At 43.4% G+C, this 15,854-nt stretch overlaps 1 protein-coding gene across 1 annotated transcript in view; it reads left to right on the top strand.

The window, feature by feature from the left end:
- SYBU (syntabulin) overlaps window positions 1-15,854 on the top strand; it is an 87,601-nt gene that overhangs the window by 16,336 nt on the left and 55,411 nt on the right. The window lies entirely within an intron of this gene.

Below are 15,854 nucleotides of genomic sequence, written 5' to 3'. Positions count from 1 at the left end.
ATTCTCAAAGCTGGCATTGTTTCTTCAGAAAGATTGTGTTGATTTGTTCTCTGTCACGTCACTGCTGGAGAAATTCTCCCGTACTCTAGAAAGGATAAAGAATGGAACTTTGTATGTTGCACTGAATGACTTGTTAGCTGATGCAGAAAAAAAACCAAAGTCAGTAACCTGCAATGGGATCAGACTATACGATGATGGTAATGTGCTTAAGCATTTTAGGTCTCACTTACACTGATGACGTAGCAAACTATGAGAAACAGCTTTGGAGACTTACATAAAGATTTACGTCACTGTGTGAAATTGCTGAACATAAACATTTGGCCAGCCAAGAAACAAGCTCTAGAAGAACATGGGGTTAAAGAGCTTGAAAGATTTATTTAACTATATTTGAAATAGTGTTAAAATTATATAATGTTGATGGTTCCCAGTTAGCCATTTGAGATTTATTCACAAGTTTTAGACTGAAAAGTCTAACTCAGCTCTCAAGGCAAAATCTTTGTTAATGTGTGCTGCCAAACTGCGAAGATAAATTGCCTAATCTTTATCATATGATTTATATTATCCAGTCATTTCCGGTTTCAATTGCTGTTCTGAAGAAAGGGTTCTTATTTCTCAAGAGGCTGAAATCATGTTACAGAAACAGAATGTTTGAAAAAGTGCTTGAGAATCTGATGTGAATTTGCAGTGAGGGTCCTGAGCCAGACATATATGATCCTAGACTTGTGGTCAGCCTCTCTTTTTCTCAGCCAAGCAGACCAAGCATACTATCTTTTAGCAAAAGAACAGCAGAAGCCCTTGTTTCTGAGGCAGAGACATATATTTCTCCCTATAAAAAAAGTATAAAGTTTTAGTCACCTGACTTTATAACTAAATTCTTTTGGAGACATCCTTAAAGGTCCATTGAAATGGTTATAAAAATTATAATATACTGGGCATGAAATAAAAGTTGATCTTTTACTTATTTTTTCTTCTTTATAAATTGTAACATCGCATATAGTAGATGGTGCATGCCATAGTATTTTGAAAATAATTCTCATAGATTGTATGTGCCTGTAACTGTACAATGGGAAATGAGTTAATTCATGTAAAAGCAGCAAAAAGTCCTGTGGCACCTTATAGACTAACAGACATATTGGAGCATGAGCTTTCGTGGGTGAATACCCACTTTGTTGGATGATGCATTCGATGAAGTGGGTATTCAGCCACGAAAGCTCATGCTCCAATACGTCTGTTAGTCTATAAGGTGCCACAGGACTCTTTGCTGCTTTTACAGATCCAGACTAAGGGCTTGTCTACATCACAAAGTTGCAGCGCTGGTGAGGGGGTTACAGCGCTGCAACTTAGGAGGTGTACACATCTGCAGGGCATCACCAGCGCTGCAACTCCCTGTTTGCAGCGCTGGCCGTACTCCCGTTTTGTCTCGGGTGTAGAGGATCCAGCGCTGGTGATCCAGCGCTGGTAATCAAGTGTAGACACTTACCAGCGCTTTTCTTGACCTCCGTGGAATAAGCAGGTATCCCAGCATACCTGAGGAAGCCTCTCTGGTAATCAAGCAGGTATCCTTCCCCGCGGTTTGCTCCGGTGTTCTCCGAATCCCCCCCCCAAGCGGGTCTCCTTCCCAGCGGTTTGCAGGGGGGTTCGGGGAACGCGAGAGCAAACCGCGGGGAAGCAGGTCTCCTTCCCCGGTTTGCTCTCGCGTTTCCCGAACCCCCGTGCAAGTAGGTCTCCTTCTCCGCACCCCCGAGCAAGCAGGTCTCCTTCCCCGCCGTTTGCAGGGGGGTTCGGGGAACGCGAGAGCAAACAGCGGGGAAGGAGATCTGCTTGCTCGGGGGTTCGGGGAACGCGAGAGCAAACCGCGGGGAAGGAGATCTGCTTGCTTGGGGGTTCGGGGAACACTGGAGCAAAACTGGGGAAGGAGACCTGCTTTCCCGCGGTTTGCTCTCGTGTTCCCCGAACCCCCCTTGAAGCCGCCCAACAGCGCTGCAGTGTGGCCACATCTAACACCACTTGCAGCGCTGGTTGCTGTAAGTGTGGCCACTCTGCAGCACTGGCCCTATACAGCTGTACTAATACAGCTGTAACAACCAGCGCTACAAAATTGTAGATGTAGACATACCCTAACACAGCTCCCCCTCTGATACTCAAGTTAATTCATGTTATACTACAATGAAAGTTCAATTTTAAAGTACCTAAATGGGTGATAAATGTTCACAGTAAGTGGCAGAAAACAGGTCTCACGTTTCAGATAAAATTTTCCTGTGTGATAAAATCAAGCACCTAAAAATTTTTACTGCAAAGCATAGCACTTGTGTAAAATATTCACCTGAATAAATTAAATTCCAATGATTATTAACTAGATGACCATTAACTTTCTTCATGTATGTCAGCAGTTCTTAACCAGGGGTCCGAGGCCGTCTGGTGGGCCATAAGCAGGGTTCAGAGGGTCTGCCAAGCAGGGCCAGCATTAGACTTACTGGGGCCCAGGACAGAAAGCCAAAGCTCCACCTCCCCGAACCCTACCACCTAGGCCTGAAGCTGAAGCCTGAGCAGCTTAGCCACGCGGGGGCCACTGTAGCTTGGGGCCCTGGGCAATTGCCCTGCTTGCTACCCCTTAATGCCAGCCTATGCAGAAAAACAGTTGTTGTGGCACAGGTGGACCATGGACTTTGTATAGTATGTTGTGGAGACTCATAAAGAAAAAGGTTGAGAACCCCTGATGTATGTAACATTTAAAAGGATTGGTAAAGAAAATACACACATACTCTGTGCGCTATTTGATATTACATTTACAGTGAAACTAATATAATTGCTCTGGAACAACTTATGGTATTTGCTTACTTTAGATTTCAGCAAGCTAGTAATTCATTTTGTCACAAGTTCTCTCTCGGGTCTATGCTACAAGTATGCGTATTTTAACCACACTGGTACCATATAAAAGTAAAATGTTTTATATTTGTATATGTTTCATTGCACAAGATTTTCAAAACTAAAAAATATCCTCTTGTGCTGCAATACATACCAGTTGTAATTTTAATACTGAGTTTGAGCCTAATCATGCAGTCCTGACTCAGGCAAAACTACTGTTGCAGTCAATGGGAATTCCACTTGAGTTAGGCCCATTGGTTTTGGCTATTTATGTTATTGATGGCCTGATCTGCATTCCCTGAATACTCACGAGTTCTGTTGGCTTCAAATGGGTTCATGTGGAGCTTTAGGTTACAATGAATGCAGGATCAGGTCCACAGAGAGCAATGAGATAATCCAGTCAGCACTGACTTGCTAGATGCAAACATTCATGTTTTAAAAACTTCTAAAAAGCTAATTAAAATTTAAATTGAAGAGTGGAACAATAAAAAGGAACACAGAAGACAGTTTACAACAGAAAAATAGAATAGTTAGTATATGACTTTAAGCAGCCAAATCTGTATACTCTCTCCACCTGAAACTCCAACTGCTGTCAATGAGAGTTTTGACTACATAAGGCTAGGATTGAGTTCTGAACAGATATACTAAAATATAAGGAAATCAGAAATGCTACATAGAAGTGATTTTTAAAATAATTGTGATTACTAACATTTGTTCTGAAACTGAGGTGTTTTTTATTGCTTTCAAATTGTTGGGGTTCACACTGATAAACAGTGCAGACACAGTATAGTAGTGGTGGGCAACCTGCGGTCAATGGTCCGCACGGGGCCTGTCAGGGTAATCCGCTGGCGGGCTGCAAGACAGATTGTTTACATTGACTGTCTGCAGGCATGGCTGCCCGCAGCTTCCACTGGCCGGGAATGGCGAACCGCGGCTACTGGAAGCAGCGGGCGGCTGTGCCTGCAGATGGTCAATGTAAACAAACTGTCTCGTGGCCCACCAGCAGATTACCCAGAGAGGCTGCTTGTGGCCCACAGGCCACAGGTTGCCCACTACTGCAGTATAGTGTGTGCCAATAATTCTACTTAATAATCTAGAATAGTTTCCTAATAATTGATTCTGCAGACCTCACCTACAGCAAAGCTTACCTTGGCTTCAATGGGGAATTGAATATCTTTAGAGCAGAATCTGGCCTATTGATTATTGTGTGACTTATGTATAAGTAAGGAATGCAGGACCAAGTTCTATTATAAACCCTTAACAAATTGGGGGTCTAATCCTCTAATACTTAGGTAAAACTCCCAGTGAAGTCAGTGAACCCACTTTATGCTGCAGTAAGAGATACACATGTCCTTTATGGCTGCCTAAACCTAGCTGCACCAGTAGATGTGATGCTGAAGAGGGAGAGAAAAGATAAAGGGCTACGTGGATGCAGCACTGCTGGAAGAAGGGAGCACAGAACTTGTTTAAATGAGCTTTCTTGCTGCCCCAATGCAGAGCCCTAAACATTTCTAGGTTCTTTCTTTTCTTGCTTTATCCAGTTCTAACCCTGTATCTATTCCTTGGGTGGGGAAGCAAGAAGAAGAACCAGGACTGGGTCCCCATAACATTTTTTTAATACACAGGGCATGTGTGAGAATTGCAAGGGGACTGTGTCCTCCATAATCCCCATCCTCAAGTGCTAGGAGGCATTTGGTCTGATAATGTGTACGCACTGAGCAAAGGGATTGGGTGCGAGCATGTGCAGATATAGAGCCAAGGCAGTTCCTGTGGGCTACGTGCCACAGACAAGCTTTGCTACTCCCGTGGGCTATATGTCACAGATGCTGCTGGAGCCAGAATCTGACATGGCGCCAGTAGGCATTTTGCCTTAGTACATGCCTACAGATCAATACCTTGTTCTGGCAGTAATGTAACTTCACTGAAATGTATTAGCAGTAACTTAAGTGAAACTGATGTATTTCTTCATTGGTATGTACAACACAAGCTATCTCTGCCTGGATCTGTCTCTTTCAACTACATAAACCAGAATATAAATCAATAATTTTAACATCTTTGCCCTTCCAAGATTAGTGGGAAATGTTAATATTTCCATGCTGATACTTACTGTGTCTGTGTTTTACACAGCATGTAGGATAGACATGAATAAAATCCCAGACTAATAATATAAACAACTTTGAGACAAAGTGGAATTGTTTAATACAGTTCATCCTTTCCTTTCATGTTCATTAAGTGTAAAATGATTAATCCCTCCTTGTAGGGATTCCTGAACATATTGAAGTCTGTATATACAGCACAACAATGGTGCTTATTTTCAAACTCTCGGACATCAGCCTATAAACATATATCTTCTACTGGAAATGGTGCAATATTTGTCCTTTTTAAAAAAAAATCTTAAACTATTAAAGCTCATGTATCAAAGCAATTTTGCTGCAATACTACTGAAATGTATAAAAAGCATGTTATTCTGATCATTTGAATGTGTACCACCTAAATAGTTAAGTGATAGGTGCCTTGTAAGTGCCCAAGATAGATAGAACATGTAATTATCTTGTTGAAAAGAAACTGGGTAGAGTAACAATGCATTTTATGGAAAGCTCATTTACATTAATAATGTTCTTAAGCAGCTGGTATAGGTGTCCTAAACCAAAACATATCCATATGTAACCCTTCTGCCCCTCTGAGTTGGCAGCAACAAGGGCCGGGTTCAGTATCCAGGGGTTCCGTTTCAGTAACACAATGCATAACTGGCTTGAGCCCTCACCCAATGACCTGGGACACTCACATACCACACCCCCCTGGGCGCCTCTAGGAGACAATACTTCCCCTCTCGCAAGCACGGAGTCTGAGTGTAGCAAAATCTTTTTAATAAAGGAAGGAACCAATGCGGCATCCCATTGGAGAAACACCACAAACAGGGTTATAACACAAACCATAAACAAAAACTCACCTCCAAGTATGTTTGGCACTGTCCTTTTTCCCCTTAAGGTTTTAAGTCCAATCACCCCGAAGTCCAACATCCAAAAGTCTCTGGTCAATGCCACCCCAGAGTTCGAGAGTTTATCTGTAGAGGTCCCTCCCCCCAGCCTGGGTAGAAAGTGGCACCTTACGTGGTTCGGGGCCAACTGCCCTGCCTCTCCGTGGGTTCTGCTTCTGCCTTCTCCACAAACTGCTCCGCTTTACCAGCCGCTCCACTCTGCTCCTCCAGCCGTCCTCAGAATCTGCTCCGCTCCACCAGCTGCTCTGCTCCATGAGCTGCTCTAGTTCTTCCTGCAAACTGCTCAGCTCCGTTCGCTCTGTGGGCCGCTCCACCCGTCCCACAGCTACTCCGCTCTGCCAGCCGCTCCGCTGCCACCAGCTGTCCCGTGATCCGCTCCAGCCGTCCCCACAACTGCTCCACTGCGCCAGCTGCTCGGTTCCACAGTATAGCTTCAGGCTCCCCTACTAGTTAGCACAGTACTCAGTGCTCTCAGCTCAGTAATTTCAGCTCTTTAGTGATTTCAACTCTCAGTGATCTCAGCTCTTAGTAGGAGAGCCCCAGTGCTAGTGCACCATTAGCCCAAAGTGAGTTCAGCTCAGTAACGTGTATTTAGATTCTTGAGGGAATAAAAAAAATCAACTCTGACATTCCATAGTGGAGAGAGGAGGGGGTGGAAATGGTGCTGCTGGCTCCACAAGGAGACTGCACCACCAGGCACAGATACCTGTCCCCAGCTTCTTCCTCTTCACTGGGTTTTGGAACCCATGTCCCTTGTCTAGCAAGTACCATCCAACTGAGGGTGAGTCATTTGTCACCAAGCAATCCCACAGCTCGGCAGTCTGGGATAGGGTAGGCGTGCCTATGCAAATACATTCTCTGAAATTCTGTCCACCAGATGTCAGGGTAGAGCTTATCCTGACTCTGCTTACACATAAAACTGCTTAAATGCCACATTTTCCTGTTACTTTTATTCAGCAGAAGTGATGATTTAAAAGCTCCCAAAGACTTATTGCGGACTCTTGCAGTCTATTTGATTACTGTGAAAATTTACATCCAAAATGACAGAAACAAACAATCCTGTTCCTATTTAAGTCAATGGGAGTTTGGCATTTACTTCTATTAATATTATTAATTATTTCTATTACAGTAGCATTTCCCCAAGGCCCCAAACAGGACCACATTGTACTAGGAATCATACAAATCAATAAAATGGCCTTGACACAAAGAATTTACAGTCTAAGGCTCCAATTCCGGACCTGCACTAAGTCTGCCTGTGTAGAAGCAATTGTAGGATCAAGGTGTCATAAACAGATAGCTAAGGGTTAATGTCTCTTTCACCTGAAAAAAAAGTAACCTGAAGCACCTGACCAGAGGACCAGTTAGGAAACAGGATTTTTTCAACTCTGGGTGGAGGGAAGTTTGTGTGTGAGTCCTTTGTTCATATCATAAACCTAGTCCCAGATCTGGACCTTAACGTCCAAAATATGGGGGTTAGCATGAAAACCTCCAAGCTTAGTTACCAGCTTGGACCTGGTAAAGCTGCCACCACCCAAAAATTAAAGTGTTTTGGGGCACTCTGGTCCCCCCAAAAACCTTCCCTGGGGACCCCAAGACCCAAATCCCTTGAGTCTCACAACAAAGGGAAAGAAACCTTTTCCCTTCCCCCCTCCAGGTGTTCCTGGAAAGACACACAGAAGCAAGCTCCGTGAATCTAAACAGAGGGAGTCCACCCTCTCTATTTCCAGTCCTGGAAAACAGAATCACTTCCCTCTTCACCCAGAAGGAATGCAAAGTTAGGTTAGTAAATCTAACACACACAGATTTCCCCCTGACTTCTTCCTCCCACCAATTCCCTGGTGAGCTGCAGACTCAATTCCCTGGAGTTCCCCACTAAAAAAAAACTCCAACAGGTCTTAAAAGAAAGCTTTATATAAAAAGAAAGAAAAATACATAAAAATGGTCTCTCTGTATCAAGGTGACAAATACAGGGTCATTTGCTTAAAAGAAATATGAATAAACAGCCTTCTTCAAAAAGAATACAATTCAAAGCACTCCAGCAACTGTAGACATGTAAATACAAAAAAATATATAAATTACTATCTGATCTTTTGTACTTACAACTGGGAAACAGAAGATTAGAAAGCAGGAAACAGAAATCCCCTCATAGCCGAGAGAGTGCAGGCAAAAAACCCAGAACAAAGGAGTCACACACAAACTTCCCTCCACCCAGAGTTGAAAAAATCCTGTTTCCTGATTGGTCCTCTGGTCAGGTGCTTCAGGTTACTTTTTTTCAGGTGAAAGAGACATTAACCCTTAGCTATCTGTTTATGACACAAGGCCTAACTAGATAATTGATTGTAACACAGAAGAGGAGGAAAAAAAGGTAGGAAGATCATAAGTGAAAGGTAATAAGACCCTGTGCTTGTATAGGCTGATCCTCTGTACAACTCAATAGAAGTAGGAGCAGGCTAAGGTTGCCAGGCATCCATTTTTCGACCGGAACACCCAGTCAAAAAGGGACCCTGGCAGCTCTGGTCAGCACCGGTGACTGGGCCATTAAAAGTCCAATCAGTGGTGCAGCGGAGGCCTGGGACTAAGGCAGGCTCCCTCCTTGCCCTGGTTCCATGAGGTTCTCGGAACCAGCCAGCCCCTAAGCACATGGGTGGCCAGAGAGGCTCCGTGCACTGCCGCTACCCTGAGTGCCAGCTAAGCAGCTCCCATTGGCCGGGAACCACAACCAATAGAAGCTGTGGGGCAGTGCCTACAGGCGTGAGGGCAGCGTGCAGATACTCCCTGGCCACCCATCTACCTAGGGGCCACAGGGACCTGGCGGCCACTTCCTGGGAGCCATGGTAAGCACAACTGGGACCCTGCACCTCCTCCCACACCCCAAACCCCTGCTCCAGCCTGGAGCACTCTCCTGCACCCAAACTCCCAGAGTCTGTACCCCGCAACCCCCCCTCACACCCCAAACCCTGCCCCAGCTTTGAGCCCCCTCTTACACCCCAAGCCCCTCATCCCTGGCCCCACCCCAGAACCCACATCCCCAGCCAGAGCCCTCACCCCCCTGGACCCTAACCCTCTGCCCGGAGCCCTCTCCCGAACCCCTCATTTCTGGCGCCACCAAGGGCCCGCACCCCTGGCCCAGAGCCCATACCCCCCCGCACCGCACTCCAACCCCCCGTCCCATCCTGGAGCCCTCTCCTGCACCCCAACCCACTACCCCAGCCCGGCCAAAGCGAGTGAGAGCGAGTGATGGAGGGAGGGGGGACGGAGTGAGCAGGCGGTGGGGCCTCAGGGAAGGGACGGAGCAGGGGTGCTCGGTTTTGTGCAGTTAGAATGTTGGCAACCCTAGAGCAGGCCCATAAAATTATGACCAAAATATAAACATTGCACTATACATGGAATAAATAAGATAAGAGTTTGGAAAGATTCTTTTTCTTCTTTAGTGCTAATGATTTAAAATTCTGAAGCCACAGATATGTCAACTGAAATATTTACATGCATTGATTTGTACATGAAAACCGATATATTATCCATTTATCTTTGTCCAGTTTAAGATCCCAATCCTACAAACATGTACACGTTGTTAATTTTACTGTCATAAGTAATCCCAATGGTCTTAATTTAGTACTATAATTAAGCTAAAAAGCTGTCTGCAAGATTTGAAAAATATTTTTAAGAAAGTAACTTTTTAACATTGTTCTTGCTTTGTTATTTTATTGTTGATGTTTTTATGATAAAAAGACACTTGCAAGATTAGTAAGTCCCAATTTTGACATTTTTATTTTTTGTTTTCTTCTTATAAAAAATTACATCACTTTGCAAAAATATATGATGTTTTTCTTGAGTGACTGTCTACATGGATTGTGTACTCTTGTTGCACATGAATCCCATATGCCTTAGATTGGATTATTTTGGCCAGCAGGATCTGCTGGGGCACATCTGCACACTAGGTGCTCTTGTCCTCCAAGCCCATCAAAGAGTGGAGTGGGCCCAGCCCTTGCAGTGTCCATCTGCTTTTTTGCAACTCTGGTGTAATTAATGATTTTTAGTGTAGTTACATAATATAATACTTAGTTTGCCCACTGGCATTTTTAAAATCTTTTTTAAAGCAGGAAAATGTTGACTGTTTTATTTGATTAGTTTTTCACAGATAATAGAGTACTTGGAGCCATTCCCACCCCCTTGTAAATAGATTCAGGCCATTATAGTGGAAGATAAAACCTGTGTCCTTTTATTAAAATTGTGTCCTCCTAAATAATGACAATATGAATTATTGTTCCAGGCTCCTCTAAATAAGTTTGAGGTTTGATTATTAATAATCTGGGGCTGATAATGTTAAGACTTAGGCATATTAGAGTAAGACTCATTAAGGACTAGTCACATGGTTAAAGCTACTTACATGAGTGTCTGAGGGTTATTCTTTATCTGCGAAACTTCCGCTGAATTCAGTTAGACTGATAGTTCTACTTACAAGATCTGGCCCATTGTCTTTCATTTCCCTTCTCCTTAACATCCAGAAATGAAATGAATGAGGAAGGATAAAAATAAAAAGTGGTGATCCTGACTCAGAGGTGACATGTAACTCTTGATAATGGGGAGGGCCAAAATTTTAAGTTCGGGGGGGGGCACGTGACCACCTCACAGAGGTTTTCAAACTGTGGGGTGCACACCACTAAAGGAGGAGAGGAACGTTTGGTGGGGGCAAGTGGCGACGCCATGCAGCGGGCCAGCAGAGCTCAGTCAGGCCAGCTTCGCATGGCTGGGCAGCAGGGTTTGGTTGGACCAGTGCCACGCAGCAGGGATCAAGGAGAGAGTGCCATCGCCATCCCCTGACTCATCTCAGCGGGCCACCCAACCTTCCTGGGCTGGGGGGACACAACCAGAAAATCTCCCATATGTTGCCTCTATCCTGACTCCTTGTGGATTACATTTTCAATAATTACCATATCCAAATGAACACTTCATCTTGACAGCATATCATGCATATTAAAATGCTTATGAATCCCTATTAGGTTTAGTGCCTCTACAATTGTAGTTATCTGAAGAAAAGAACACAGACATATTGTAACAGACTGTCAATGTTTGCCTGAAACAACTCACCCTTTTAGCAGATGTTGAGTCTGCTGGGAAATAGTTCAGTGGGTTCTGCTTAGTTATCCAACCTGGATATAGAGAGGTGCAGGGAGTGGCTCTTTGGGAAGACTGGATCAAGGTTGTGGGCTGCGTAATCTTGAGGGACAATTTCTAGCAGTAGTCAAGCCTAGGGAGAATGTTTGAGTTGATCTTTACCATCTTATTGCTGCTTTCTTTAATAAAGTCAAATAGAAAAGCAACTGAGTTATACATAGCCTGGATCATATTTATAGAGCAGGTTAGGAAAAGTGCCTGATCTCCATTTATCAAAATTAGGAACCACAAAAGATCACTTATACATTTTTGTGTATGTGCATAGAATCTTCTGTTGCCCTCTACTGATAAGTTAACCAATTGCATTTTGTATTGATTTCCCATCTATAACTTTAATTCAAAATATTTTCTTTCCAATATTTTTAATACAGAGGTGCTTATAGTCTTCTCTTTCTCCAAGGTTTGATCTTGTTGATTATTTTAAAATCATCCTGTCCCATAATGTTATTAGAATAGTTAATGAATAACCTTTTATTTTACATTTCTTGCATGATTTGCACTGCAGCTTATCACCTACACATTGACCTCCAAACTTTCAAGTAAGCATGTAAGATCACAAACTTATTCTTAGTATTCATAAATAATCTAAAATGTTTTTTCCTGGTTTTAAGATCACTTGTATTTTGAGCTTTCATAATCCTTCTCATTTCCATCCCTTCCCTAATTTTGAAAAATGAATTTCAGCACCATTTGAGTTTTCATGTTATGACCTATGTCATATTTGTGGAAAAAGAAATTTTAAGTGTCACAGAACTGCAGCTGGCAAAAGAAAGCTGCTTCATAATTCACTGTCATGATGACAGGACCAAATCCTGCTTATGCTACACAACTCCTGTGGGAGATGCTCATCCAAGAGCAAAGTTGGCTCATAAGCAGCATAGAAGAGTTTTTGAATTTTGCTGACTAGTGCTAAGCACCCAGTTGCAGTTCACAGAGTTGTAGGGCAAATTAATTACATTCTGCATCAGTAAGTTGGAATACTTGGAAAAAAGCATCTGCAGGACCAATGTGCAAATGGATGGAGAGAGGGGCTATTAAAATGAACTTCACGGGAAGCACCATGAAGGTTTCCATAATATTGCTGAAGATTTTCTGAATAGTTCATATGAACAACCTCCATTACTGAGATATTCATAACTCTGAGGTTCTACTGTACTACAGAGGAAATAGTGAAACTGACCATGAACCTGCAGAGATTTCACCCTGTTGCTGTATGGGGCCTATTACACAAAGTGTATTCAAATGCACAAAGCAAAGAAGCAGAAAAAATTTTTTTTGTCTCATCTTAGTTAGTTATCAAAAGTGGTATTTGTAGCAATATTATGTCAATATTTTTAAAGTGATTCGTTTTAAAATGTTTCTTTGGTCAGGAAAACAAACTAAATTTGTTAAAATTATCAAATGAGAGAGAAAAAGCAAAATAATTCAACGAGGGATCTGGAAATAATCATAGAATCGTATGACTGGAACTTCTCAAGAGATTATCTAGTCCATCCCCTGCACTCATGGCAGGACTAAGTATTATCTAGAGACCATCCCTGACAAGTGTTTGTCTAACTTGCTCTTAAAAATCTCCAGTGATGGGGATTCCACAACCTCCCTAGGCAATTTATTCCAGTGCTTAACTATCCTGACAGTTAGGAAGTTTTTTCTAATGTCCAACTTAAACCACCCTTGCTGCAATTTAAGCCTATTGCTTCTTGTCCTATCCTCGGAGGTTAAGAACAAATTTTCCCCTCTTACCTGTAACAACCTTTTATGTACTTGAAAACTGTTATCATGTCCCCTCTCAGTCTTCTCTTTTCCAGACTAATCACACACGTTTTTTTCAATATTCCCTCATAGGTCATGTTTTCTAGACCTTTAATCATTTTTGTTGTTCTTCTCTGGACTTTCTCCAATTAGTCCACATCTTTCCTGAAATGTGGTACCCAGAACCGGACACAATATTCCAGTTGAGGCCTAATCAGTGCAGAGCAGAACAGAAGAATTATTTCTTGTGTCTTGCTTACAATATTCCTGCTAATACATCCCAGAATGATGTTTGCTTTTTTTACAACAGTATTACACTGTTGATTCATATTTAGCTTGTGATCTACTATGACCCCTAAATCCCGTTCTGCAGTACTCCTTCTTAGGCAGTCATTTCCCATTTTGTATGTGTGCAACTGATTGTTCCTTCCTAAATGGAGTACTTTGCATTTGTCCTTATTGAATTTCATCCTATTTACTTCAGATCATTTCTCCAGTTTTTCCAGATCATTTTGAATTTTAATCCTATATTCCAAAGCACTTGCAACCCTTCCCAGTTTGGTCTGCAAAGTTTATAAGTGTACTCTCTATGCTAGTGGTTCTCAACCAGGGGAATGCGTACTGCAGGGGGTACACAGAAGTCTTCCAGGTGGTACATCATCTTATCTGCATATTTGCCTAGTTTTACAACAGGCTACACGAAAAGCACTAGTGAAGTCAGTACAAACTAAAATGTAATTTAGACAAAGAAGAAAGTAAGCATTTTTCAGTATAGTGTGCTGTGACACTTTTGTATTTTTATGTCTGATTTTGTAAGTAAGTAGTTTTTAAGTGAGGTGAAACTTGGGGTACACAAGACAAATCAGACTCCTGAAAGGGGTACAGTAGTCTGGAAAGGTTGAGAACCACTGCTCTACACCATCATCCAAATCATTGATGAAGATATTGAACAGAACATGATCCAGAACTGATTCCTGCAGGACACTTGATATGCCCTTCCAGCTTGTCTACTCTCTGGGAATGGTTTTTCAAACAGTTATGCACCCTCCCAACAGGAGCTCCATCTAGGTTGTATTTCCTAATTTCTTTATGAGAAGGCCATGTGAGATAGTATCAAAAGTCTTGCTAAAGTCAAGATATACCAATCAGCCACTTCTCTCCTATTCACAAGACTTGTTACTCTGTCAAAGAAAGCTGTTAGGTTGGTTTGATATGATTTGTTCTTGAGAAATCCATGCTGACTGTTACTTATCACCTTATTATCTTCTAAGTCAGACCTGCACAACTCGTAAAGCGACGAAGCCCATATTACTCCAAAGAAAACAGCTGAGGGCTGAAACCCCTCCGGCCCTGAAGAACCCACCCCCAGCACCACCAAAACACCCCCCCAAGCACCGCCCGCCCTGCGAAAACATCCCCCCCCAGCGCTGCCTGCCCTGCGGAAACAAACCCTCCTTCCCCAGTGCCACCCCACCGAAACAGCAGTATTGAACCTTGGTAATATGTTATAGTGAGCCCTTGAGGTACTATAATTAAGGTAAAAGAAAAATATCTTTTTGGGAGAAGTAAAATAAGATCTTCCCCCCACTTTGTAATCAATTGTCCTGTTGAATGAATGAGGAATGAATGAGGAAAGTGTGGAAGGCAGGCACCTCCAGACAGCTGCAACCCTTGGAGAGGGGATGGGAGCCAGACCAGATGAGTAGAATAGGTCAGCCACCAACTTGTAGCTCGTCTCCTCCCCCAGCTCGCCTCCTCAGCCTCCCCTCCCCCTGCCACTGGCTCACCCACCCCCTCCCCCCGCCACTGCCTGCCCACTCGCCTCTTCAGCCCCCCACCCCCGCGGCTCACCTTCCCTCCCCCCTCGCCACCGCCCGCTCGCCTCCTCCGCCCTCCTCCCCAGCCGCCGGCTCATCCGCCCCCCCGCCACTGCCCACTTGCTCGCCTCCTCAGCCCTCCTCCCCGGCCGCCAGCTCACCTTCCCCCCCGCCAGTGCTGGCCCGCTCGCCGCTTCAGACTCCCACTCCCCCGGCACACCTGCTCCCCCACTCGTCTTCTCAGCGCCCCCCCCTCCGGTTCACATACTCACCCCCAGCCTCTGCCCGCCCGCTTGCCTCCTCAGCCCCGTCCCTCACTTGCCGCTTGCCTACTCACCCTCCCCGCCCCCCCATGGGCCGTATGTTGTGCAGGCCTGTTCTAAGTGTTTGCAAACTGACTGCTTAATTATTTGCTCCATTATATTTTCTGGGTACTGAAGTTAAACTGACTGGTCTGTAATTCCCCAAATTGTCCTTATTTCCCTTTTTTTATAGATTGGCACTATATTTGCCCTTTTCCAATCCTCTGGAATCTCTCCTGTCTTCATGATGATGATTATCTAACGGACAGTGAATATTATTTGAAGAAAGATATCACTTTAAATCCTTGGAATTATTCCCGTATATATGGAGTGTTGGGAATAAAATGTTTGCTAGAACATTAATGACTGTTTCATCACTTTAATGTTACCCTGGAAATTTTTATGCAAAAATATCCCAGAGATAAAAGGGGATATATACTTAGGAATCTTAAGGCAGCATGAAGACTTCATTTTGTATATAATTTGTTCCTTAGAACATCAGGCAGGCAACTGATTCAAGCTCCAAATGGAAAGCTATGGAGAGGGCTGTGACTGAATATTAAATCATCTTTTCCTTAGCTGAGTTGCTATGGTGATGGCAATGCTGCACAGCTTAATCTGCTGTTTCTATTGCTGCAACAGCTTTGCTGGCGCATATGGGTTATCTATGCACACATGCCATGTACAGCTCTCTAGTGAAACACACAAGAGGAACACATTTTCTAGTGAGATGGAGGACTGAATTTCTATTTCTGTGGTTTAGGTGTAAGGTTGCAGTCTTGCATTTTCAATGGGGACTCTGATGTCACTGCAAGAGGTGGATGTCTGGGACATTTCTTGATGTGTTTCTGCCTGGCTGTCCATGAATGTATATTTCAATAAATGCACTTGTGCAATATTTTCCAAGGATATTTCATCCAAGGATTTCAAAGTACTTTATAAATA

Source organism: Gopherus evgoodei, chromosome 2 (assembly GCF_007399415.2).
Source record: "Gopherus evgoodei ecotype Sinaloan lineage chromosome 2, rGopEvg1_v1.p, whole genome shotgun sequence".
Lineage (NCBI taxonomy): Eukaryota > Metazoa > Chordata > Testudines > Testudinidae > Gopherus > Gopherus evgoodei.
Note: the sequence above shows the minus strand (reverse complement) of the source record. Positions and strands in the feature narration are given on the sequence as shown.